This window comes from Balaenoptera borealis (genome assembly GCF_965194805.1).
Source record: "Balaenoptera borealis genome assembly, chromosome: 2".
In the NCBI taxonomy this organism is placed as follows: Eukaryota; Metazoa; Chordata; class Mammalia; order Artiodactyla; family Balaenopteridae; genus Balaenoptera; species Balaenoptera borealis.
Genome location: NC_138867.1, coordinates 72,469,214 through 72,496,509, shown reverse-complemented (window position 1 = coordinate 72,496,509; position 27,296 = coordinate 72,469,214). Strand labels below are relative to the sequence as shown.

Sequence of the window (27,296 nt, the reverse complement as noted above, 5' to 3'; positions counted from 1 at the left end):
TGCCGAAAAGAACGGTAAATAACTCTGTGTGTGTGTGTGTGTGTGTGTGTGTGTGTGTGTGTACGCGCGCGCGCCGCGTTTTTAACCGCGTTTGGTTTAGATTTCAGATACACCAGAAGAGCTAAGGCCCTCACTCGACATCACTTGATGAGGGCCTTTTCTCCCTTAATTTGGGGACAAATGTCCCTCCTCGTCGCTGGATTCCGAGGAGACACCAGGCGTCCACGCAGGCAGAAGTTTTCTCGGCTACCGAGCCCCACGGGCAGACTCGCCCGAGCTGCATATCCCGTCGTGTCCACTAGAGGGCACTGGCCCCTCGCGGCTCGCGGCGCGGCCGGCCGCCTCCCGCTCCTCCAGCTCAAATTAGCCGCGCGTTAATTAACACCCGAGTCCATCAAGGCGAGTTCCGCGGTACGGTACTCCAGCAGGGCTTATATAGGCAATCCAAACCCAGCCAAAGCAAACGTCCCCAAACCCAACACTTCCAGCATGTCCAAAATGGGAGACAGGCGCCTGAGTAACCCGGGCCAAGGTATAGTGCCATCACGCTTTAACTTTTGTTCAGTGGGGCTTGCTAAATTGCTGTGAAGATAGCATTCTCCGCAAGCGCAGGTTCAGCGGCCGGCTCTGCGCGCCAGCGTTTGGAGGCTGGGCAGCGCGCGTTCTGGCTCCTCCAGCCCACTGATCCTCTGGGCAGATTTCTCCAACTCGGTAGCCACCGGGGAGAGGGGCCCATGTCTACACCGTCTTAGGGGCACACGAATGTAAAGGAATATTTATTTAGGGTGTAGAGTACAAAAAAAAAAAAAAAGTCCAGATGTCTTTGAAATCGGTAGAGGAAAGAAACAGAAACGACGACGTTTCTCATGTCTATTGATTCTGTCTGGGAAAGTGGGGATGGGGGGCATTGAGAAGGACGCAAGGAAATCAGTCGATCTTGGTGATTTTAACCTGCTAGGAAGGGGGAGCCTGCCGATGTCCAGGGAAGGTCCCTGCTTTTTGCTGAGTGAGCGTGGTTTTGTTTTTGAAAGATCCACACGGAGCTTGAGGTCTGGCTTCCCCCCCCCCACCCCAATCAAAGCCCAAAAAGCATTTTCCACTATGAACTAGGGAGACTGAGTCATGTCTCCAGGGGCTCAACTAAATCCCTAAGAACGGTATGAAAGGAAGCCCGGGTTTATTCCAATAGCACTATCCAAGTTCTTGATATTTATAAACCGCCACGACAAATTCCTTTGACACTGTGTCCTGGTGGGTGGAGGGGTCACCTGAGGAGCTTGTAATTCTTTTGTAGAAAACTCTCGGAAACATTAATACAAGTTCTGACAGAGGAGTTTACACGGTCCGAGGTCTTTCGCCTTAGCTGGGGAGCAGGAGGTTTGGGGAGGAGGATTGTGGATATCCTAGCAGTTTGGGGACTCATCTTTTTTCACGGAGGCATTGGGGCAGACCCCAAAGATCTGGACAGTCAGGTCTTTGGGAGAGCAGGATTCAGTGCTTTAACCACCGTTGGCCCAAACTGCTCATCTATAGGTGAAGGATACCTGACGGGCCCTCATTGCCGGATAGGGTTTCTCTTGGGTTGGTTTAGTGATGGCCGATTAATGAAGCCACTGTCCGCCTTCAGGGTAAAGTGGCATCCCATCAGGCCCCGCCTTGAGTACCTCCAAGATGGGCATCAGTAGTACCCAGGAGGCGAGCGCGGGCCGCGAGTGAGGGCCCCGCAGCAGGTGAGTAGCCCGCGTCTAATGAGGCCGGAGGGGGCGCCCCAGGGAGCCCACCCTAGCCTGGAGCAGCAAGGGGCGTCGGATGTCCTCTGAGGACTCGGGATCCTCAAAACCGCGGCTTTGCCTTTTTCGCGTCCCGGATGTACTGGGGATCCACCCTTGAAGGCTCCCCTCCAGGATCCAGCCCCCACCTTTCCCCCAGACCGAGGCGCCGCCCTCCAGCCCGAAATTCGTTCCTCTTCCCCTTGGCCTCTGGCCGGGGCGCTGCCGAGCCCCAGTTCCAGGCCCGAGGCCGCCAGCACCGGATCTAGCTCCAGCACCGCACAGGTGTCAGCTTGAGCTGGCATTAGGTAATGGATTTGGCAGCCCGGGCTCTAACCAAACGGAATTAAGGAGGGTGGGGTTTATCTCTTTTCCTTTTTTCTGTTGACTACATCTGGTATCAGGTGTTCTTGATCCGCGGCAGCAGGTGTTTTTTGCAGGAAAAGACCAAAAGGAATGGCGGTCCTGGTCAAGGCGCTCCCGGAGAGGGGCCCGAGGCAGGCCTGGGGGCTGGGAGGAGCCTCCAGCGCCGCCTTCCCTAGGCGCTCACCTGAGGTCGCCCACCGCAGCCTCGCGTGGCCTGAAGTCCAGGCGCAAGGGGCGTGGAGCTGCTTGCTCCCGCTTGCTCTCTGTTTTGTGGCCAAAGTCCCTCGGGTAGAAACTGTGGGGTTCTACCCCATGACTATTCGACTTTTATTAGCCTACCAATCCCCTTGCAAGTGTGGCTGAGTGTGAATTAGGACGCAAAACCAGAAGATTCTAGGTAAAATACCTTGGCAGGCAACAGGGAGCTCCGCCTTCATCTGGGTAGCTTTGCCTGAGAGCTGCTTCCGCCGGCACAGGTCTCTAAAAATCATCCAAAAAGAGCCAGTTCGGGACCCTTTCTAAGATACAAGACCATGGGACTCTTGCTCAGAGTTTTAAAAAACATTTTACCGATTTTGGTAAGTTGTAGAGGGAATTTAATACAGTCCGCCTCCATTTTATTAGACAGAAACGAAAGAAAATTTAGGAATGGTGGCATCTCCCTCCCCAAGCCTTCAGTTTACTTGTGGACGCCAAATAGTTGCCTTCATGGAATTCGATGCTAAGGGCTGGTCTGAACCCTTAGAGACCCAAGGAAGGTTTTGAGACTTAAAGAGCCAAACGCTCAATTTTGGGGAGTGGGCTTAATTTTGGATGATAAAATAGGGAATAATGTTTAAGTGACCAACTCTGAGGCTAAATTTGAATCTGTGTGTTTAGACCCGACAGGACTAATTCATATTAAAAGTGATAAGAAGATTAAAAACAAAGGCTTGGAGAGTTGTGACAGTAAATGTGAAGAGGCTGGGCGTCCAAGTGGTTATTTACAGGAGATTTACAGGAGAGTTGGGATAAGTATCCCAACTCCTTAATTCCTGACTGATGAGTTCAGCCAGAAACTCACATTCATAAAGACTTGAGTTGCAACTACAGTAATGAAAATATGTCTCTTTCTCTGGAGTAGCTCCCATTTATTAGATAAAGCTGCCAGGTAAAGCGGGCAGACCCTTTACACTGATATTTACATGGCCCCAAAATGCCCCTGATTCTCTGTGTTGTTAATTGTAGCAGGACCCCAGCAATGACTACCTATAAATGAGATTTTAGAAAATCTTGGAAAAGATAATCAGGGAGAAGAGTAATATCTGCAGGAGAATTTTAAAAACAAAGTTTAAACTAGCCCCATTAAATACATCATGTTCAAAACTGTTTAGTAGTGAATGCTTGCTGTCTTTGATGCTGTGACCGTCACTGATTGTTATCACAGGAGCTCTCAGCAAAAAGAATCAGGAAGCAGCACCTCCTTACCCCCCACCCTTTTTTTTAATGCACAAGAATTTCTTCATGAATCCCATTTGCTGGATCTTATCTGCCAGCTGAAGATTCTGTCCTGATCCGGATAGGGACCAGCCCTGACATGCAGCCGTCTGCTTCTGGGCGGAACTTGGAGATAAAACAATGTTTTCATGCCAAAATGACAAAATGCTTTTGCCCAGAATCAGGTTGTGTTTTCAAGTTACCTTTCCTGTCTGATCACGCGGTGCTTAAAAGACTGATAGCTTAAACTCAGTGCAGTCACCGTCGAACCAGTTTCAGATTTGGGGTTTTTCTTGAGTCCTCATAAAGGGTCCCAAACCATCAAAAGGGGCAGGCCAGACACAGTTGGGGCTACTTGGTGTCTAATTCAAGCCTTTGGGGACATTTTGCTAGCAAGGAAGATAAAATCTCCGAGGTTGTAGATGATTTAAAAGACTAAGAAAAGGAATGTAATTTATAAAGTTTGCTGTTTAAACTATAAAAGGAAAAGTTTTTGCAAAATGGTAAACCCTATTTAAATGTGACCCAAAGTTTCTTTTTTCCTCCTTTATCTATTAGGTAATCAGTTACTTTCTTTCACATTAATTGTTCTGTACCTCAAAGCTATGCCTTGTTGAGCCTCACCCCCTCTGCCAGAAACTCAATCCTAAAGTCTCAGAAGCAGACTGTGGCTGATAATTTCAAAGAAAGAGCCAAAATGGTATTCAATAAGCAGAGCAGTTTAATTATTAAGCAATTGTTAAATGATTTAAAAAAATGAGTTCTATCTCCATCATGCCATTGTACTATAGCCGGAACGTTGCCCTTATACAAATACCCATTTCTAAACGGGTGGCTGATCCACGGAGACTGCACTCATTCTCAGAAACCGAGCCCCAAACCGCGCGGGTGCGCGAGGGCTGGGATGCCGCTGTGCGCGAGCGTGCGTTCCTGGCCCAGCGACCCCTGAGCGCAGGCTGGGCTAAGGGCTGCGTGTTTCCTACTTCCCCTCCTATCGCCGCTTTCCTAAAGAATTTTTAAAACTCCATTTCGGATTAGTAAAATATGATCCTTGTCTAATAGATTGCACACCAGCTCGTTTTGATCATGGGAAATATTTTTATTTGCCTATGACTAACAATTTTTTAAAGAACAACTTCGTTTGTTTCATTTTCCTTCAAAACTATGGTGGGCACAACGTTTTATAATCCTTATTCTGGAACAAGATGTGACAGGTAAACGGGTTCTAAAACATGCCAAATGTTCCAATAATTTAATGTTCAGAGATTTTTTTTTTAATGCCACAGGATGGTTCTATATAACCCTATAGCAATAATAATCCCTTAACCAAAATATACAATGCATTGTTCACCAAACCATCCAGTAGTTTCACCGGAGTGGGAGAAGGAGGATGGTTACCGTGACATCATTGCTATTATTTAAACAGCTAGGGGAGAATATAATTGTTAATAAAAGCCATCTCCCCTCCCCTCATGGTTTCCTCTCCGCCTCTGGCATTTTATGACGTGTCATCCACGATAAATGTAAGCAGAATTATGTCGATCCGAGTAGCCTACAGTATAACTATAATATCGCATCTACAGGTCAGCAAGGAAAGGCAGAGGAAAATTACCATATTTAAGGGATAGTTGTTTGAGAAAATATACGTATTTATGAGTTTAGGGTGCTGATGTTCAAAGTTTTTCTCTTTATAAATGTGTATGTGTGTATGTGTGTGTGTACACAGAGTTCTGTAAACGCTTGTGTGCACCCTCTGTAGTATCCCCGTGTTTGCACATTGAAGGCGGCCATGTAATCGTTCCATGGGGCTGGCTTAATGCAGTTAACAGAGAACTAATGGGTCGTCTATGTCGAAAAGCATGCTCCTACTTTTTAATCCCATCACGTAATGAATTGGCTTCCACCTTTATGCATCGTGGATGCTCCTGTCCAAAAAAAAAATTTTTTTCCAACCACTTTTGGTTCATTCATGACCAAAAATGACCCCCTTCTGTCTCTGCAACTATTCTTTATTTTTTAAAACCTATTTTCTTATTTAATAATAATAATTATAAACAATCCTTGCTGTATAGAAACTCAGTTGAAATGATCCGGTGAGCTCCCGCCTTGGTCCTTGCTGCAGACTGTAATCTCATATAATGGATATAATCGGACTAGGTCGCGGGGCTCCAAGCTGCAGGAGACCGAAGCTACTTTTTCGTGCCGGGATTTCACCTTCTTTCTAGCCTGGAGCTTGCGCGCTGCGCGCACGCACACACACACACGCACACACACACACACACACACCTCCGTAATAACAAGCTGAGGGGGAGCCCCAAATGTGAACAGAGACACAGGGCTGAGGCTGACTGAGCCCGGGCAGTGTGGCAGCCGCCCGGGTGAGCGGCGCCCGGCCCAGGGGCTGTGGCTAAGGTGGGCGCCGGCAGTTAGGGCGAGGACGCACGAGGGCTGCGCGGACTTTCAGCTCTTGTCTGAGACGCGGGCAAGGGTGGCCAGGAGCCTAGGAATGAAATCTAAGTTCCGTGGAGCTTGGAGCCCCTAGACAGCCACCCCCGTCAGGGCGGAGGAGAGCCCTCCGCGGTCCGAGCTCGAGCGTGGAGCGGCCTCCGGCGCTCGCTCTGGCGGGATAGAAGCCCGCGAAGGGGGTCCCGCGGCGCTTTTGTACTGCCCCGCCTAAGCCAGCCGCGATCTGACGCACCTGCTCCCCCGGGACGCTGGGGGCGTCGCACTGCAGCTGGGTGGGGAGCAATGTATTCCTCGCCGTCCCATCCCAGCCCGTCTTCGGTTACTCCACCCTACCCCTCCCCTCCCTCCTCCTCCTCTACCTACGCCTTCACTACCTCTGATTCTCCACCTCCTCTACATCCTCCATCCCCCTTCTACTTCTGTCTCCCCCTCTCTCTCCTCCCTCCCGCCTCCCTTCCGTCTCCCCTCCCTCGCGTCTCTGAATAAGCAAGCTTTTGCCTCTAAAAGTCACAAGTAATCCTCGTGTGTGACAGAGGGGAGAGAGAGGGAGAGGGAGAGGGAGAGGGAGGAGGGAGAGGGAGAGGGAGAGAGAGAGAGAGAGAGAGAGAGAGAGAGAGAGAGAGAGTCCGCCGAGAGGAGCAGCAGGCAGAAGGAGAATCTGGCACAACGGCTGGGAGAGGAAACTTGACGCTTCAGGGCCACCATTTGCCAGGGCCTTACTCGAGGTAAGTACTCTGGGGACAGCGGAGTTCGATTCCTGGCGCGGTCCAGCCTCCGGCCATAGCCCAGGCCCGGGAGATGGGCATCGTTACCTGGGGCTACTCAAATGAGGATAAAATGGGGGTGGGGTGCGAGCAGGCGGGCGGGGTGAGGTGCGGCCGGCAGGGATCCGATCAGAGGGCCGGGGTCAAAAGGGTGCTTTGCGCCTGGGAAGGTTGGACTTCCGGCTCCTGTCCTGGGGCACCCTGTGCGTCCCGCCAGGGTTCCAAGCTACTACAGGACAGGGGGTTCCCACTACTCGATTTCTCTCCCTATGCTAAGCGTCCCCAAGCTCCCCTCTTTCACACACTAGCGTGCAAATCAGCCCCTGCTCTGTCATGAAGTGGAAATTTGCGCCTCGCTCAAATCTTGGAAAGGGAAAGTTTGGCAAGGCGGGTGCTGCGCAGCTCTGCGGTTCCCCGGAACCTAAACTGGGAACCCAAGACTTGCACAGGAAATCGACAGATTTCCTTTTTTCTCTTTTTAAAAAATTACCTTGAACGAAAAATTGTATGCATTCAAAAAGATTATTGGATTACTATGTCTGATCAGCTGCTGATGACCTACCAATAAGCGTTTTAAACACACACGCACATTCGCGCGCGCGCGCACACACACACACACACACACACACCAGGGGCAATGTGCAGTGGGAAAGGCCGTCATAAGTAACCAAGAATTCAGAGGAAGTCGTGAGGGCTTTTAAATGTGTAAAGGCTGTGTACGTGTCCTCCATGTGTACAGAGAGCAGAGGGAGGGGGGAGAGGGAGCGCGCGTTGGCTCCGCGTTTTCTCTGTGCCTGTGTGTTTCGTGTGTTGTCAGCTGGCTCTGGTTTCTAAGCGCTGAACGCTGCCAGGGGCGGGGGCCGGCATCCACCATCCACCTCGGCACCCTAGTGGCGAAACAGGACTCATTTGTTTGGTGCAGAGCGGGGACGACCTAGAAGAGACTGAAGTGTGGTTAGGTCGGCCCCCTGCCATCCAGTACACCTGCGGCAGACGGCTCAAGTGGTAGAATGGTTTTGTTTGCGGGGATCAAAAAGAGAGGAGGGGGAGGCTAGAGCCTCGCCCCACTCTAAGGAAGTACCATAGAGAACCAAAGACATGAAAGAAGCCATATTCGTACCATCAAAAGCAATAATGTTCCGCGGTCCATGAGTGAACCTGGACATGTTGGTGACCTTGGTGCCTGACTCCAATTGATGATATGGCAGAATTTTAGGGTCAATATTTTTTCAATGAATTTTTGATGAAGTACCTACTCCTCACTACACGCGTGCACGCACACACTCACACAGACGTACGCACACACACCTGTCTCCAACCAGATGCACACATGTGTCCTTGGAGCTCTACTCCCTGAAGCCAAACGTCATTGAGCCCCTGCGTGTTTCACCGCAGCTGAAAGGGAGGCCACTCCAGGCGCTGGGAGCCTCTCCCCGCTCCCCAAGTGATTTATGCGATCAGCCTGCCAGCTACCACACACAAGTCCCCCCACCCCAGATAACCATCTAGCTGGGATCTAGCAGGGTTTCAAATATTTCCTCCTCATTTTACATTCAATGATGTGCCTTTCTCATCAATAATCCCATCCTTGTATCCCTTCCTTCCTTCATGCTTCTCAACAAGCAGGAAAGGAAGTACATACACACACACACACACACCCTCCAAGGTGAGCCCAGAGGGAGGGCAGGTGTGACAAAGGAACATATACACAGTCTAATGACAGTTTAGCCTGTCTTTATTCCTTAATTTACTTGCTAAATAAGAGGAATTTAAAGAGAAATATATTAAAGAAGACCTAAACAGAATCAGAAGGCTTGTCTCCACCCTTACTTCACACACACATTGTAACAATCCACTGTAACATTCATGGATATCCATGGTTTATATATTTTTATATATATCCATTGTATATAAAATGCTACATGTAATATAATAATATGCATACATTCGTATTTCTTGTAAATAGAAACAATTTCACTGGCCTAATTTTCTGTTCAAAATAAACAAATAGTCCTTTAATTAGGGTTTAACATGCTTATGCTTTGGGGGTGATTAGGTATATAGAGAAATTCCACTATTTTGACACTTAAATTATATTTTCTTTAATGTTAAATCAACAATATTTAGAGTAAATAAAACCAAAGAATATCAAAGAATATCAAAAATAAGAACCCATTCTAGATAAGATCTTCAAGTCACAAATAAAACTACATTCTAGAAACTTAATGCTTCTTAAGAAAGGAAAAGATTTCAACCCCTCCATTTTTCAAGGTGCTTTCAATACCCAAAGACACCTCTGAACTGGGTTTGATTAACACTTGCTTGTTGTGTGCCCAGTGTAATTTAATTTTTCTGTAATCATTTTCTGTTCTATGAAGATTTCCATTGTACCAGGAAAAAGCTGACTTTGATATTCAGTGGGGTACAGGATTCATTGACAGAGATGTCATTAGAATATAGCTCTGTTTTATTCATTATTAGTAACATGGATTTATTCATACATCATACATACTGCTAAGGGCCTGCTCTGGGATGTGAATTCATACATTATCAGAACACATTCAGATACACTTGAAGAAAAATTTTATAAAAAAGAAAAAATACTTGCAAAACTGAGTTGAAGAGCAGCCTTCATAAGCATTTTAGAGATTTTTTTTTAAAGCAGAAATCTTGATCTAAAACTCTTGACTTTAGGGTCCCTAAGGGATTCCAATTTTATTTAAACAAAACAGAATTAGCAAAATTTTGTAAATTTTGTAGAGAATGCAGACAAAAATTTAGCCCTAACAAGACCTTCCTCCCCTTTTCCTCAAAACACTTTAGACCCTAGTTCCAACCAGTATCTAAAGCTAAGGAAAATAACTTCCAAGATGAACTCAAACTTTAAATGAAAAGTGTTTTTGTTTTTGTTTTTTAATTCTGGAATTTTAAATGAGTAGTATTTTAAATGGAAAATCTCAAGGATTCAAATTAGTTCAAATAACCCAGTCTTTCTAGGAGTAGGAATATATTTTAATGTTTAAGCAGGTTAGCAACTGAATCACACTCAGGTTTCTCAGGCTCAGGTGAGCCTCAGAACCCAGCACTGGAAATGGAGGCATCTGGGGAAGAAGAGCCCTCCCTCCTCCACACAGTGTGGGACCACCTACTTCTCCTTTGCATAGGAAATAGTTATTTCCTTGATAGAAAAGACTGAGCAGAGAAAGGAAATCTGGAATACACGATATGGCTTCTTTTCATCCCCATCCTTGCTAGGTTTTCCTCGGGCCTCGCCTTCCCTTGGCACTCTCTCCCACCCTTCCCAACCGAAGCTAACAATCGAAACATTCACATTTACATTTAGCAGGATCTCTCTCTCTCTCCCCTTATCTATCATCTATCTATCATCTATCTATCTATCTATCTATCTATCTATCTATCTATCTATCTATCTAGTCACCTGCCCTTAGGTCTCAAAATATCACTATCACCCCAAATTTGCCTTTACTTCCTGTGTAACTAAGAAGATCATAATTCTGAAAGAAAAGCTACCAAATTTCAATCGCCGGCGGCGGTGAGGGTGCGCTCAACGTGCACGAGGCCAGCTAGCAGGAGGGCTGGGCCGGCCGCTTGGCGCCAGCCACTGCGTTGTGTTGTGTCCTTGACTCGTACATTTCCCTTCTTAAGGGAGGATAATGAACTCTCCTCGGTTCCTAATTTGTAAAGATACCGTCTTTAGTCAGCACTGAAATGGGGGTGGTGGAGAAGAGGCCTGGGTCATGAACCCGGAGAGGTCAGGGCTCCAACCTCTGGCTGGGTCTCTCCTACAACTGGGAGACGGTGGCCAACTGTGTCTGCGGGTCCCTCGGTTCCCCAGAAGAAAGAGCCTCGGGCTGGAGGGTGTGTGTGCCCGCGCGAGTGTGCAGGCCCGTCCTGCAGTCCCCCTAGGGGTCTCTAGAAGGGGAGGCTTTGCCTTCCCCGGGGTAAGCGAGGCCTAGAGGGCGGGGCCGAGCCTTGGGCGCAGATTCCTGCGGCCTCCAGAGTCCAAGCAGCCGGGTACCCCCAGCCCAGGGCCGCCCCGACGGCCCCGACTCGGTGCCCGCGCGGCCAGTAGGTGTCGCTGTTCCCCTGCTGGCCGGAGCCGGGAGCCCAACGCTGGACCCCCGAGCCACTCAGCCTTCCGCGCCCGGCGGGTTCACAGACCCACCAGAGCTCCCGAGAGAGGGCCGCTGCCCCCGGGGACCGTCCCCTCGCTCACCTGGCCAAGACCGCAGCGACACTGGCCGGCCTAAGAGAGCGCCTTCGGGGAGAGAAGGAAGAGGAGTTTGTTGGGGCGAAACGCGGGGCCCCGACGGAAGCGGCTCGAAGCCACCAACTCTCCCTCCTTTCTCTTCTTTTCACGTGCTGTGGGCAGCGACTGGGCACTGGGGCCATCCTGGTAAAATCCCGAGCCGGACATTCAACCGGGGCGCCACACTGGCTTTAAAAATAAACAAGAGGTTGAAATCCCAGCTTCGTGGGAGCTAGCCACAGAAACAGTGGATTGGTTTCGATTTCTTGCCTTAAAAAAAAAAGAAAGAAAGAAAAAAGAAAAGATAGAAAGAAAGAAAGAAAAAGGAAGAAGAGAAAGAAAAGAAAGAAACCTGGGCCTGGCCACATGCATGAGCTACATACCATGTTGTACGCACGTCTGTACGCAGAAATGCCGGGTGACCGCGACCGCCCCCCTCCCCCGACCCAGGAAGGAGTCAGTATTTGGAGGCGGTTGTCTTCACCGAAAGCACTGCTTGCCAAGTATTATTCCCCTTCGGAAACCTAGCAGTTAGCACGTCTTCGGAATCTGTATTGAAATTCTAGGTATTGAGAGTTCTGCCCCCTTCTTTGGCGTCCTGCGGCTCCCTGCCTTCAGCCTCGGTGTGCCGCGTGAGAGATTATTAAATCAGAAGCGTTCTTTTTGTGTGTGTCTCAAAAGGAGGGGAGTTTGGCTTCTGAATACCGAGAGGATATTTACAATGGGTACATCCTCTAGGTGACTGGAGATTTTATTATGATTCCGATTATTTTGTACTGGGAAATCCCTGCTCCGATTTGAAGATAGGGAGTGGGGGGGGGGACCGTATTGAAAACGCTAAGTTCGGAATCTCAAGTTATTGAAAGAATTAGTATGCAAAATGGAACTGGCTATGTATTTAAACCAACGTTTAAAATCATATCCTCAGTTAAGATGTGGGGATACTTTGCAGTAAAAATTTTAAAAGACCCACACTTTATCTACATTTTCTTTTGGTAAACGTAATCAGTTCGTGTAGAAGAAAAATGTAACAAATGCCAAAGAGGAAGAAAGAAAAATTCTTACTTAAAGTCCAAAATATTTCGGAAAACCTCTTGTTTCTGACTGTGGGCCTCGGTCTCGCTATCTCAGAAGACAAGGCTGGGCAAGTGTCTGAGTCTTCAAGGCAAGCCTTAAATTTTTAATGTGAGGTGGCCAACATCATCTTTAAATGTCATGTCTTTCGCTGTTTCCCAAAATTGGCTCCTTTCGTTAGGTCCTATATCTGTTATACAATTCTAAATAATTATTTCTGATTGAGATGGCAAATTAATCATTCGGTGACGTGGGAGGAGGGGAGAAACACGTGTCTAATTGGAGGTTGTGAAGTTCAGTGAGGTGGTATTTTTAGCTTGGAGAGTCCAAATTCAGATATTTGGGCAACTCTCCCCCTCCCATCGTTTCTCCACTCCCTCCCCATTTTGCTCCCTCTTTCACTCAACTCTTTGGGCTCCTCTCCCCGATTTTGCCCCTTTCCTCAGCTCCTGTCTCTCCCCCTTCCCCCCTTCAAACGCCTCTCCTCTTTCCTCTCCCTTCTCCCCTTCCCCTCCGCCCCCCCATCTCTCCGTGTATATCTCTCTCTGTTTCCCCCTCCCCTATTTACTGTCAGATCCTATCAGCCAAGTTAACATAAAAGTAGCAAGTGGGAGGCCCAACACCTTCCCTCCCGCGCTCCCAGGGCACTTTGGGGAGGTGTCAGCCGCTGACAGGTTACCGGCCGGAGTGTTGGCCCTTGGTGCTGGGCACGCTGCCTGCGGGAGAGTAGGGGTCTGTGCGGGTTGCGGGCCTTATTCAAATACCGCCCGCTGCTGCTGTGATTCGCAGGGACTCGGCCTCCATATGGTAATGCGTGGCGGGCGGGGGGGCGGGGAGGAGAGGAGGCGCAGAGGGGAGGGGAGGATGGGGGTGAGGGCGGGGTGGGAGGGGGCTCCGGCACCGCGCGCTTGGCTGCCGGGCTGGGACAGAGCACCCGGACCCGCGGTGGCAGCGGCAGCGACGCTACCCACCCTCCACCACAACATCCACCGAACCAGCGAGCCATCGAGCCGCAGGCCCCTGGGGTAAGCTACAGCGCGCACACGGCAGTGACGGTGTCGGTTCAGAGGCTTCAGGTTACTACCATGCGCCAATAAGGGAGATTAGAAACAGAAAAGGAGATTACAGAGAGATCAGAGATAAGAGGTGTACCTCTCTGTGTCCCTTGTCACACAGAGCGAGCACGCGCGCGCGCACACACACACACACGCGTCTGTACACAGACGCATGCACAGACATCACTACAAGAACACATTCCTTGCTACTACCATCTAAATATATGCACCGCCACTGTATGCCCTGCAACGTGGCTGGTGTGTTTGTCCTGATTCCTGCATAAAGGCGGGCAGGTATGTGCCAGAGTCCAGGTAGGAACAAACTGCCACGCACGATTGGATTGCAGCCAAACTCGAAGAGACATTTAACCTGCTGAATTGTTTCACTCAGCCGGGTGCCCCCCAGAAACTGGCAATTCTGCAACCGGTTGTGGAATCCTGCAACTATTCATAAAATGTGCTGAAAATGTACTTTAGGAAATGTAATCTTGCTATATATGGCAAAGTAGGGACAAACCTAAAGGATAAGTGCATCTCCATTTTTAAATGTTTTACGTGTAGCCATCTGACCACTTTTTATTGGATAACATATCATATGAGCACTTTGGTGTAGGCTTGGAAAAACTACAGCCAGGGGTAAGGCTGGAAATGCCATAAGAATTAAGGGTGCTAAAAATGGATGCTGGATAGTCCAGGATGAAAGATGGCATAGAGCTGTAGGTTTAAAATGGGGGAAAATACATGTGAATATTTATACATGAAAGCCATTGGGGAGGGTGAGTCTTGCCCTGAGTATCTGTGCAGGTAAGTCACTCATAAGAAAACTAATTACCTGTGCATGTACTCGGATTTGTTTAATTGAATAAGCTGCATGTGTGCCTTTTGCTGTTCTTTGTGGCTGTGCAGTTATGGATTCGGTCTTCTTAAAATGATAGCTTTGGGGAAATTTTTAAAGTGGACTTTATACATATATATTTTTCAGAAGCCATTGTGCTGAATAGACATATTGCCAGAAAGAAAAATTCGACCCTATAAATAAGATTTCCATTGCTTGAAATCTAACTCAAGGCCTGTGTATTTTAGGGCAAATCAACTGGCTTAATATAGTAAACTGTTTTGTTTATTTGTTTGAATTCCAAAGTCAGGAACTAAGGATGCTTTTGAATCAAGATAATATGCCTTGTTTCCAGTCATATTAAGATAAAAATGAAATTCAGTAAATTTTGAATGAAGCAGATAAGGTACAACATACAACATGGTTGAAAATGTCTTCCTTGCAGAAGGCTGTCCGTTGCTGTTTCTACACATTTTAAAATAGATTTTTTTTTTTGCAATAAGAAATGCTAGAAAGCAATAGGGTGGTGAATGCTGCACCTCTCAGTTAATCAGCACAAAAATTCTTTAGAAATCTTTGGGGTCACTTTCTTTTATACATACATTATCTCAAATGCACTGGCCCAAACTGTTTTGCTAATATGAAGTTAATTAGACAATCAAACTTTGAGCCTTGAGCGATGGGCATCACAGCCGATCAAGGGGGGTATGTCAGGAAAGAAAAAAAAAATGTGTCTTTTATGACCAAACCAGGAGGTTATACAGCTGGCATTACATACATGACAGATGTGCATATTTGGAGCCTTCAATAAACAGAAGCAGGGAGGCAACTGTGCATATTATCTAGCAAGAGACAGCAGCAGACACTTGCCAAAAAATAAAGACAGACAGAAAGGGACAAGAGAGACAGAGAGACATAATAAGATAGCAAAAAAAAAAAAAAATAAAGTGGGGGAGAGAATCAATAAAACGATAAACCTGAACTTTTCGCGAATTAAAAAATGCAAATATACCTTTTACATATGCATCAGTATTAAAAATAATACACGCTGGAACCAACAGGAGCGGGAGCAGGAGGAGGAGGAGGAGAGGTGGAGGAGGAGGAGAGGAGGAGGAGGAGGAGGAGGAAAGAATGGAGGCGCCGCGGAGCCCTGATTATGCATGGGCTGGAGCTGCCTCCTCTAACCTGTTCTTCTCCGAGCCGGGCAGCCGGCGGTCCTCAACCGCCCACAGAACAGGAGCCGAAACAACCGTTCCCGAAGGCTACAGCGTTTATTTTTCTCTTTTGGGGGTTTTGGCGGTTGTTTCAGGGGCTCGCCAACTGGCCCCTTTAATTAAAAGCTTCAATAAAAGACGATCGCGCCAGGAATGCACAGGCTCCTCTTCGCGCAGAATTTGCATATTTTTTTAATGCCCTAATTTCCTTGATGTATGTAAATGTAGCCGGACGTAGAGGGAGACAGGGAGCTGACGTCAATGGACGTGACCTCGCAGCTAAACCTTGAACGTGAAGCCGGGATGGGAGAAAACACGGAGCGGCAGCCGACGGAGTCCGCTCGTTCGGGCGGCGGCAACGGCGGTGGCAAATCCGAGGCCCGAGGGGGCCAAGGGAACCCGTGTGTCGACCCCGGGGGAGGACGAACCGCCGCCTTCTTTCTCCACTGCTCGGCTTCCAGCCTCGCCAGCCTTCAGGCCGCATCGCAGGCTCCTGTCCTGCACCTCCAGCCCCACCAAACACATGTTCTCTTGCTTCCCTCAGAAAAACAACACACCCCAAAACAACAAACCAAAAACAACAGATAACAAACCAAATCAATCAGCTCCCCAAATGCTTTAGACCAATGCTCGGGTAGCTTATCAGAAAGAAGACTGACAATGGAACACGATTTTTTTTTTTTTTTTTTTTTTTGGCTTCTCTCCACAAGAAGAGGAGGGGGAGACCTCAGACAAGAGCAAATCACTCCTAAAACACGATAAGCTACACGTGTTTCCAGTAGGGAGAGGTAAATCGCCCAGTCGAGTGGTGGGGGCTTCTCGTTTCGGTACCTATTTACCTGTGCACTCATTAAGCGCGTCGGCTTCATTAACAGACATGCCTTGAGCGTGAGTTTCAATGTGATGGGAGTGTCGTGTGTGTGTTGGGGAGGTGCTTGGGCTGGTGAGCACCGAGGCAGGCGCTGTGAGCGAGACGAGCGAGAGATCAGTGTCTCTCCACGGCCACCTCTGGGACTTATCTCCGGGGCCATCTAGGCCAGAGATCCTGGGCTGGAGTTCGAGTTACACCCATTTGAAGGGGGAGGGGGTCAGAGAAGGCTGTCTCTGCACAGCCAGGCCCTTTCGATTACATTGTCTGGGGAGGGGGGCTTGAGGTGCGAGCGATTCGGTGGCCGCAGGCCCGGGCGCTGTCTTGCCGGATTTAGCCTGGTGTACTTTTCACTTGGAGCTCGGCAGCCTCTTCGAGGAGGTAGTGGCTCTTGGCTACGCGGCAGGGAGGCCTTCAGACTCCCCACCCCTGCCCCGCGCGCCCGTGTGTGCGTGCCCGCGCACCCGGCGGGGTTCGCTGGCACCTCCCTGCGCACATCCGCCCCTGCCTCTGCTCGCCACCCTCTCCTAGGCAGCTAAGAAACGGTCCTCGGCCTTTTCTGGGCCAGGGCCGTGCAGAGCCGGGGGCGGAGGGCCGGGCTACGGGCTGGCAAGGAAGGGGCGCCGGAGGCCGCGGTGTTGGCTTCCCAGTCCTGCCCTTGGCCGCCAAGGCTGCCGTTTCTTCGTTCCACCTCGCAGCTCTAGCTTTGTTTTCCTGATATGCTCGTGGCCACCGGGCCCCACTCAGGCGATGGGAGTGTGTGCGTGTGCGCGGGGGCAGGCGCGCGCGGCGGGCGGGGGCCCTCCCGCCAAGGACACGCATGGCTGTCTGTCCTCCCGCTGCACTTGGCGGGAAAGCTGGGGGCCGCCGGCGGGGCTGCGCGCCCGCGGCTCCCATTACCTCCTCCCCGCTCCCCCCGAACTGCATTTACATACGGGCCACTCGTCAGAATTTTTACAGCCCCCCGCCCGCCCCCTGTCGCACGCGCGCAGGCTCGGAACAGGCGCCCGCGCGCTCAGACACCCGCGCTCAGGCTGAGGCCGGCCGGGGCGCGCGAATAGGCCCAGGGGTGCAAGCCGCCCTCGGCGAGACGGATTCTCGCACCTCCCCCTCGCGCCTACACCCCTGACAGCCTCCCGGCTCGCGTTCCAGGAAGCCCACCTTCTCTTCAAGGCTCCCACCCTTCTCTCCCTGCACACTCCCACCCACACCCTCCCACATCTCTCTGCCTCTTTCCGTGGAACACACACACACACACACACACACACACACGCTTTTCTTCCCCCTCAAATAGCTAACCCCTATGGAGCGTCCCTCGTACCTTTTGAATAGCTCTGGAGTTTAAAGAATAAAAATCCTTATAATGTATTGCTGTCTTTAGCCAAACACATTTAAGGACCACAACAAAAAGAGGAGGAGGAGTGAGGAAGGGGGACTTGAACCAAAAGACCTTTCTTTAAAAAAAAAAAAAAAAGTCTGCAAGTCAAAAGGTCATTCTCCAAGTTTGTAAATAAAATTGCAAAGGAGTCCTTTAAAAAGAAAGAAGGGGAGGAAAGAAGGAAGGTAGAAAAGATCCACAAGTTACATAAAAATCGTGCATTGGGAAAACAAGACAGGGCTATTCTTTAAAAAAAAAAAAAGAGTCTAAAGAAATCAAGAGGAAAAAAAAAACTGGAGGAAAAAAGAAAAAGAGGGAGAAGGAAATAAAAGGCAGAAAAGGCAAAAGAAGTTTCCAAAGAAATGTGTGCTTTGCTTCCTACAATAGGAAAATGTAGCCATTGCCTCCTTCAGACGAGACATTTCTAATTTGTTCCGTCTGTCAGGAGGGGACTATGAGAGGTTTGGGTGCAAATTCATTATCTCTGGCAACGCAGAACGTAGTGTGGGGACTGAAAAAGACCGTGGCAATGGATGAACAATAGGGCTTCAGTTCATCAGTAACAAAAGCAGTGGGGAAATTGGTTGAGTTTCAGAGCACGTCCTCCTCGGCAGAGGGGGCTGGACTAGACCTTGGACAGCCCCCCCAAAAACTTGCCGAGCCTCGCACACACCACTTCACTCTCCACTCCGAGGCTCAGGGAGCAAGTGCCTGGCGTGGGGGGGAAAAGTTGGCTTTTTTTCCTCCTTCGTCTTTTGCGCCTTTCTCTCTCTCCCCAGAAGGGAAGATCCGTTTAAACTATTTTAGACGCAATCAAGCAAGAATCACCGTGTGGAATTGAGCGGCAGTTTTAAATGTGCGAAGGAGAGGGATGGTCTGAAAAATTATTTTTTCTTTTTTCGAGACGCCGAAAGGAGGCTGTTTATGTACTGCGGCTGCCCTGTGATTCTGGATCTTGTCTTCTGGCCGGCGCCTCGATTCCTGCCCAGCTGGATTGGGGGGCAACACTGCCTGGCGCAGGGACGAGAGCGAGTGAGTATCGTGGCGGCCCGCAGGCGGCAACTCGGCCGGCGGCGCGCGGCCAGCAGTGCCTGCCGCGGCCCGGCGCCCGCGCTCCTCACCTCGCCCGCGAGCCGGTGCCCGCAGAGCCCCACTGCGGGCCGCTCCGAGGGCCAGTCCGGGGCTTTGCTTCAGCTAATTGATTGTGTGTTTCGATGCTAAACCTGTTGATCTCGTGAGTTGTCTGAACCAGGACTGTTAATTATCCAGTGGCCTGACCCCCCAATTGAAGAACGATTCCAGGAAATTTTCGCGTTGGAAAGGGGAATTTTGTATGTAATTTTGTGTCGTTGAAAGTGCGACTTTTCCCTCTTAAACCTAGAGCCAAGTGCAATTGTATTTTGCGTTCCTGGATTCAGGATTCGCATTTTGAACAATTCTTTTTAACCACCTCAAAGTTGCAGTTACCTGGCAGTGAAGTGAGGGTCTGATGGGATTCTGGTGGAAACTTGTATACAGTAGCTAACTAGAACTGGTGGATTTCCACTTCCTTTTTCTCTTTGCCTTTTGGATTCAGGGAAGCGAGAGGCCGCTTTACAGTGTTATCCCAAGTTCAGATTCATCAAGATGCAACCATCGCGATTACTTATTGGAGCGTTTCAGCTTCTGACTCTTCTGGTATCTGAGCGAAAGCGGTTTGCTAGGAGCCCAGGCTCCGCTGAGGGAGGCAAGACCTTCCTTCCTTGGCTTGGAATTGTCTGAGGGAACCCAGGGCTGTGGGAACCCAGGCAATGTATTTGCATTAGTGTCTGCGACGTTTTCTCTTGCAAATGTACCCGCGGTGTTTGAATGGGGAACTGTCTCGAGGGGTCAGGGCAGCAGTGGAATTGATCAGAAGTTAGTCCGGAGGCTCTGTCAAGTCACGGCCACGGCCGGGGGCTCGTTGGGAGCTGTGGCTGCCTTGGGCCTAGACCGGCGGGGTCGGATCCAGTTTCCTCCCTACCGTGGTGCCTACCTCTGCCGGCCACCCTCCTTCCCCACCTTGGCACCAGTAGTTCGGGCGCTGTCTCGAGAAATGAGCTCCCGTAGTCAACGTAATTGAACCAGTGCAGGACTTTCATTTTGCAAAACCAGTAGCCCCACCCCGGCCACTCCAAAATAACAATAAGCATTAAAAAAAATCATAAAAGAAACGCACCTATTTTCGGGAGTGTAAGACTTCTTGAATATTGAGTCAAGGAAGGATGGGGGAAGGGAATAAAAAAATCCACCACTTTACAGCAATCAGGTTTTACATTATTCATTGATTTACTGGAGGAAATAGCCAATCAGGAGCCATAGATATGAATGCACATCTCACCGTGCTGTGGCCTTACAGTAAACTATTTGCATCTTTCTAATGGATTAGATATTTATCCAGGGATTCCCATTGTTTGAAAGGCCTGGAAATTCAGTGCCTTAAACGTTTAAAAAATATGACTTTTGTTCCAGTCTTGAGATTCTTACATGGGAGAACTCTCCCTCCTCTTTTGTATGGCAGGTTATAATGTTCAAATCCCTAATGTTTCTTAAGAGTCCCTCTTTCTTCCAAGCTAAAAATAAAAGAAGAAAGAAAAAAATTAATTTCCCAAACCCCTCCAGATTCTGCATATTTTGCATTCCCATTATCATGCATGTCTCCATTTAAATGCAAATTAGCATATTTAACTCTGTGGGTGCTGAAGCACAGGATATCTTATACTGGGGTTTTCTGGAATCTCCTGGCATTTTAAGGAATCCTGGTAATTGCAATACTGTAAATGAAGCCATGATTATATATATAAGTATATGTATGTGTGTATATATACATATAAAACTGTGATCATTTGTTTTCTTGACTATTTTTCAGATGAGACTACAAAGAAGCATAAAATGAATAGACAGTCCAACCAACCAAAGGTAATTTAAAAATTTACATTTGATAAAATTAAAGCGATGTACAAAATAAAAATAGAATATTATTTACTGGGTGACAGACCTGCAGTGTATTGCATATCTCCCAGTTCAGGCAATAGAAACAATTCCAGAAAAATCTAAGTTTCCAGTATGTGCAGTTTTCTCCCGATAGGTAGCCTATGTATATTATATATCAAGGATAATGCAAATATAATCTTAACTGCTTATAAAAAATAAATTCAGGATACAGAAGAAATAATAGGACACTTTTATTAGAAAATAAGCCAGTCAAGTACCTTGCCTGAACTATACAAATCGCTATAAATTAAATGACTTTTATGTGGAAAATGGTAGTCTTGACTGTATTAGTGGAGTGTGGTTTACATGCTTGAGAATCATACAAACTCAGTATTAAAAAGGGAATTCAGTGATAGGCCAATTTCTTTATATACTCTGCAGAGGTCTGAACAGGATTCAGAGAGGTGTTCTAAATATTAGTAGCAAACCTGATGTATTTGCATTTATGGAATAGCATAATTCTGATCTAAATATGTGGAAAATCATAACTTTTCACTTTTAACTTAAGCAGAGATTGTTTATTTCCAAGAAAACCAGGATGTTTCATGTTTCAGCTATCTGGAGACCTATAAAAAGATTAGAAAATAAGCATGACAATCATGTCCTAATCTACTGGCCATTAATGGGAATTTATTAGAGAATGAGTAGGCAAGCCATATGAATTCAGTATATCCTTCAATATGCAGATTTCAAAAAGGGTATTCTGTAGCTCAGCTAAATAACTTTTTGAAAGCAAAAATAACTGAAATAAAAACATGTAGGTGTTAACAGTTGCTCACAACAATGTATGGCAGGCATTGCTAAGAATCTTTAGAGTAGCACAATTGTTTCAACTTGTCTCACATCCTAGATAATAATACAGTCCTTGAAATGTATATGATAAACCTTGGCAATATTCAGAATACCCAGGTGCTCAGTGTTAAGCCTTGCTATGTATCTTTTATTTCTTCATACCCTGAAAGATGATGGAGAGGTAAAATATTTAATTGGCTATATATGGCTAATGAACAGACTGCCCATAATCATTACATTGGATAAATTCACTTTTTGGCACTCTCATAATGAATCTACAATATATGTGACAGGCAAGGGGCCAGTCCTGGAGTTAGTTGATATGACTATGTGGCATTGCCACAGAAGATGCTATTTTAAGACAGTATATTCTGTAGCTTCTAATTGTAGAAGTGTCTCAGATGTTCAGTGTCTTGGCTTTCATGATAGTTACTTGGGTTCTAAAAACGCATTTAATTGTTAAATGTGGAAATGTAGTCACATTAATTTGCAAATTTACACAAATATGGTGGTGATACACACACAGACATACCTGCCTCACATCTCTCTACTTTCACCAACCCCCATGCAGACATATATAAAGCGAAAAGATATTCTAAAAATATCTGACATTTCTTAGGGTTTGATTTAAGGAATTGAATTCATCTGATCATATGCTTCCTTTATGTAGTACATGCCAAATCACTAATGATTCTGCTTCTAGGTCTTGGAAAGCAAGGCCAAAATACTCTCAATCTTCCAAGGAAGCAAAGCTCATTAGGGTTTTACATAATGTCAAAAATGGCATGTGCCTCAGTGATGTGTTCAATTTTTATCTAGTAGTTTATGTTGTGCCTCATAGTTCAAGAAGGAACAGTAACTCTATGGGTGTGTGTTTCTCTGATTTAGTTTGTAGTTTGCATGTATGTTTTTTATACAACCCAATGCAGCCATTTCTGATTGTACTCCTTGTTTCAAAATTTGAAAAGAAAAATAGATGAGCAATTTCCATAGCTTAGTCTTTTCTAAATAATCAGGACAAGAATGCTCACCAAAAAAGTAAATTGCTAAAAAACTAAGGAAAAGTTGGCATCTGTGTTACTAAGTTACATATTTAATTGGTGTAATATTGTTGTTTGAACTCTTAATTGGGGGCTTTTCTTAGCAATTCTGTTTTCTTGTCAGTCTTTTCTATAGGATTTACATATGTGCGCTCTATAATTTGATAACCATATTCACACTCATGTCTTAAATGAATAAATTACTGAATTAATGAAAGAGTGTATATTATGAAAGTGTTTTAGTGATGGGGGAAATAGTCAACCTATGAAAATGAGAGTATTGTGATAAACTAGTGATGTGTGAAATGAATATGAAGATTTATGACATTTGCTTGTAGCATATATTTAAAGAATGGTAGCACCACCAAACATAACTCATAACAGTCCATAAAGTTCACCCATGGTGAATATGCATTTTATGTGGACAGACGTACTGCTGAGGGACATCTGACTATTAGAATTGTACATGTCATAGGTGCATGAGACATAGATTACCCATTACGAAGGAGAAGAAGAAAAGAGGTCTTTAAGTGGTCATAGTCACGCTTTGCAAAGTCCTAAGAAAAAGAATGAGGCTAATTAATTAATAAAACAACATTCCTCTCTAGACAGAAGAAAGGTGGGGGTGGGGAAGGGGACTGCAGGGGCAGAGTTAAAACATCCAGGTATTTTATCTGTCTTTTTAACGAGGTAACAATCCTTTTTAAAATTATTTCATAAGGAAGACTAGTACATTTTGCCCTTCTGTATGAAAATTGATGTTTGAAACCACAGACAAAGCCTCAGCATTTTTATTACAGCAGAGTTGTGTACAACATTAGAAACTATTGCTGCAGTGTTTACCTGTGCTACATTCTAAGGCACACCCTGTATACAGAGTTATTTTTTTAAAACCAGGATGAAGTCGGCTTGCTTAGAGCATTCACTTTGAACTTACAGAACAAAATACGCTGCCCTATCGCCACGGTGCATAGATACAAAACATGACTGAACTGTGAAGCCATTAAAAACACACCACCAGAGCAAATTGTCAATGTAATCACACATCGACTCACTGCGTAATACAGATCTGATTCCCAGCCCCAGAAAGCAAGGCCCTGCTTTAAGCAATCGCCAAGTGCCTTCCATCTGTCTGCCCATGCAATCTGCCAGAAGAGAAATGCAGGTAAAGACGTTCCCCAGATCTGAAATGCTTTTATCTGTCCTTAGAGAGAGATTTCTTCCAGTCTTTGGATATTAGAGCGATCTGCACTAGCACCGAGGAGGTAAAAGGGCGCGGGTTGCTTTTCCAGGAGCAGGAGGTAGTGCTAGCGGAAGAGATGTTGATTGAGAAAATAGGGCTGTTGAAATGCTGCCGTTGCTGCTGCCGCTACCTCTGCTCGGGCAGCAGGCGTGGGGCAGTTGGATGATCACTGATGCATATCAATAACCGTGTACTTGAGATTTCTCATGACATCATCATTACCTTGGTCTCCCGCGGTCTCGAACCTTTGACCTCGCCGGGCTGGTCCACATTTTGGCAGTGAAAAGCCCCTCCAATGATGGCCCTTTTCTCCTTCTTTCAGAGCCGGGGCAGCAGCACGCCAGCAAGACGGCATCTTCTCCTCCCCAGCCTAGAAGCCCTGTGAAATCGAGGATCTTCCCCCTAAAACACACACACACAAGATATGTGCAATCAAGCTGCCACCGCTTGGTAAAAAGCTCATGGTGCCTTACCCAAAAGGATCCGGAGCAGATCCTTGAATCAGCTGTCACTTCTTCTATAGAATGGGATTTTTTTTTTTTCCCTTCCTCCTTAACCTGCGCTGGAAATTGCCGTTGGCTTTATACGTCTCTATAGAGGGAGGCTAAAGAGTCTTGCGTGAGAAGGAAGCAATTTACAATGCAAATAGAGGCCTGTGAAGGGACGGATACTGCCGCTCGCTCTTTAACCGCTTGCTGCACCTTAATAGCTGGCTTTATTTTCTGATATTAATAGATGAATTGTTGGCTAACGCTGCCGGAGATTACTTGCTGAAAGGAAAAAAAAAAAAAAAAAGTTCGGAATAAACTTTGAAAGCAACAGCTCTCGTTTGGATGTCTAGCCGCACACACAGACAGAAACCAGGTCATATTTACATACAAGGAGGAATCTTTTGCGCGGCAAAGTATCCTGGAGGACTACTTACTCTTCGGTGCTGCCAGAAAGATGTGGATCTGGAGTCTGGGCAGAAGAAGACAGAGGCTGTGAGGGAAGCGAGTTGTTATCTTTGGTTATCTAGCTGTATGAGTGTATTGGTCTTCATAAAGCTAGATAACCGAAAGTAAAAACTCCTTCAAGATCGCCGGGGAGCGTGTGAGAATGAACTGCAACCGAGAGACAGTAAAAAGCAGAAAGGTCAGGAATACTTATTGAATCTAACTTTGTTTCTGTGTTTGTTTTTCCCTTATGACGAAAGGTGGGATTAGAGGAAATTGACACACGTATGCCAGAACATTAAGGTGCAGATATTTTGTGAGGTTGTTATAGCTGCAAAGAATTGTATAGTGCTAATGAGTAAAGAGGCACATGTAGTTTGTCCTACTTTAAGGTAAAAGTTTATATATGGAGGGTTTTTGTTTTTCTTAGAGAGCTGTTGTAGAGATGTCTGGTACCTCGTTTGAATATGATTCCATATACGTAGACTTAGGCTATTCCCTAACGAGGCCCCTCCCCTGAACAATTTGAAGATTATGCTTGGAAACTGCATGTATTTGGGTTGTATGTCAAATTATATGAAATTAGACTTTCAGAAAAGTTTATACTGGAAGGTTAATAATCTGTATCTACTGAGGACATAGAGCTAGGAAGGAAAATGCAAAAAAAAAAAAAAAAAGCAAAGGCTGATTTTTATTCTTCTATTCAAAATACAAGGACAGATGCTTCTCTGTTCCAAGAGGGTTTCCTTGAGGAAGCTACTGAAGCAGAAAGACATGATGGAGACGAGATCGCCTCCCCTCTTGTCAAAGTGTTAAAAAAATGTTCTGTCTTACTCTGCGCCTAGCATTGGAAATGAAAGTGACATTTACGCCACAACCCACGTGTGCGCCTCGTCTCTTTTTGTTTAAGGATGATCAGGTCTATCCAGGAAACAGCTCTGGCATCCCAAACTGAAATAATTAGGACGTATATAGACCTGACAAAAATGGAAAGGGGGTGGGGAATCTGAGGGTCTGTCTTGCCTAATTGATTCCGCTAAACGGAATGCAGGAGATGTGAACGGCAGGACGCTCCGATTCCCACGCTCGGGGGCAAGTGGTAAAGCGGGGCCGGCAGCCTATGACAGACAGCCCTGTTGGGGGGTGAGGGTATGAAAAAAACATCAAGTACACACACCATACTCATCTCCATCGCTTAAGAAAGTAGAGGCATTTCCCACCCACAGCCATCCGCAGCCTCCCAAATGGCAGTACCAACTGGTCTGTAGCTGCTGTGTACTGTATGTTTCTGTTTATTTTATAACCGCTGTTTAATCTGGCCATAATTAAGTTTGGCTTTTTTCTTCGGTTGAGATTTTCAATATTTAAGGAAAGCTAGTAGAAAAGTTCCCAAAATGTCCCATTACTGCCTGCCCCTCACATCAAATTCTCAGTCCCTACTTGTGGCCTTGTGACCACCTTTTGGCTTTTGTTTTGGGAGGGTTATATTTAAAAATATGTCTCTATATAACAGACATTATAATCACTTCATCAGGCTGTTTACCTCTGAACATGATATATCTAGGAACTTGGTCTAATTATGCTAGTAGGCACACACTGGAAGTAAAATTATAAAATCATCAACCTAAAAAGTGTTAATTATAATATGATAAAAGTTTGTTCTAGTATAGTACCAGCTGGATGTGTTCTAAACAGTCATTTTAATTTAATCTAAAAATGACTGTGCTTAGTAGAAACTTTGGCATTTTAAAGGTCCCCATTGTAATCTTTTCATAGAAGTCCTTACATTTTTCCACATGTCACCGAGCAAACATTTGTATAGGCATTTAAATATAAATACAAACATTGCATTAGAAAATGTCCAAAATGACCTGTTATCTTCCATGTGACCTGACAATCCCAAATCCCAAACATATAGTTTTTCTTCAAAAGCATTACATTTTCCGTTGTAGTTTCAACTCCTTGTAAGACTGCAGACTGGAGAAGCCTGTAAAACCACTGTTAGTTTCAGATAGAAACTCTGAGAGATTTTATTAACGTAAATTCTCAATTTGGCGGCTGAACACGTGCCAAAGTTTTACTACTGTAGTGACCGTTGAGAAGACCCTTGTTTATTTACATTTGAAGTACTGTTTGTGCAAACAACCTTTCATTGTTAAGTGCCTGTATTCCTTTCATTTACTTCATGTCCAGGGGTGCTATTTACCTAGAACCATTGTCTACTACAATTAACATTTACATTACAAAGTGTGTGGTTTTCTTTCTCAAGGAGGTTCAATTAAGGCAATAAGATGTTTGCTGGGGAAACCTATTGTTTACTAAAAGCACTCAATGGAGTCAAATTACTGAAGCTTTTGCCTACATCTTGGTCTTTTATGTAAATGTGTTAAATATAACATCTAAGGAAAATAAACAATATTATAATTATGTGTTTGCCATTGTCATATCAAACTTGCTTTGTATCATACTAATGTTACATGACTTATCGATCAATAAAAATACATTTCAATGTTATTATTTTAATTTTATTTTTTGCCGTTCCACTGCTCTTGATGCAACATGTCCCAATTTTTCTTTTTCTATTACACATCAAATTTCTGACATTTTGTTTTATTTGTGTGTGTTGAAGAGAGGTACTGTATCTGAACATGGGTCTGAAGGGTGTCCAAGGTAATCTCTACAATGACCTTATAATAAGGTGATATTTCTTTGAAATCTGAAATATTCCAAAGGCATGTA

The 27,296-nt window shown here is 46.2% G+C and overlaps 1 long non-coding RNA gene across 1 annotated transcript; it reads left to right on the top strand.

Moving 5' to 3' along the window:
* Nucleotides 1-6,313: 6,313 nt before the first annotated feature.
* On the top strand, nt 6,314-27,071 carry LOC309622531. Its single transcript, XR_014240942.1, has 4 exons — nt 6,314-6,802; nt 18,440-18,567; nt 20,423-20,472; nt 23,945-27,071. It is a non-coding gene; the product is annotated as an uncharacterized lncRNA (long non-coding RNA).
* Nucleotides 27,072-27,296: the final 225 nt, after the last annotated feature.